Consider the following 340-nt stretch of genomic DNA (forward strand, 5'->3'; position numbering starts at 1 on the left):
ATAAAAACACCACGTGACAGTTACACGAAACAAATGACGGTCTGACGTCACTAATATACCAAGAACAAGAGGCTAATACCAAGCTTTCGACTGTGATTTCCCTGCCATAGACATTCTCTTTTGCAACGAATCGTAGTGCAAGCGAAGCGGTTGGTTAGGAATATCAAATAATCTTTTTTCGAAAATTGGAAGGCACTCTCGCTGCGCATTTTATCGATGTCTGTCAATTTGTTTTAGTTATGTTGATCTGATTTGCTTGCTGTATGAAAGGTACGCGAAATATATTAATAAATATCTAACGACACAAATGTATACACACATACGCAAACACACGCATACA

This window comes from Penaeus monodon, chromosome 25, assembly GCF_015228065.2.
Source record: "Penaeus monodon isolate SGIC_2016 chromosome 25, NSTDA_Pmon_1, whole genome shotgun sequence".
NCBI classification, from domain to species: domain Eukaryota; kingdom Metazoa; phylum Arthropoda; class Malacostraca; order Decapoda; family Penaeidae; genus Penaeus; species Penaeus monodon.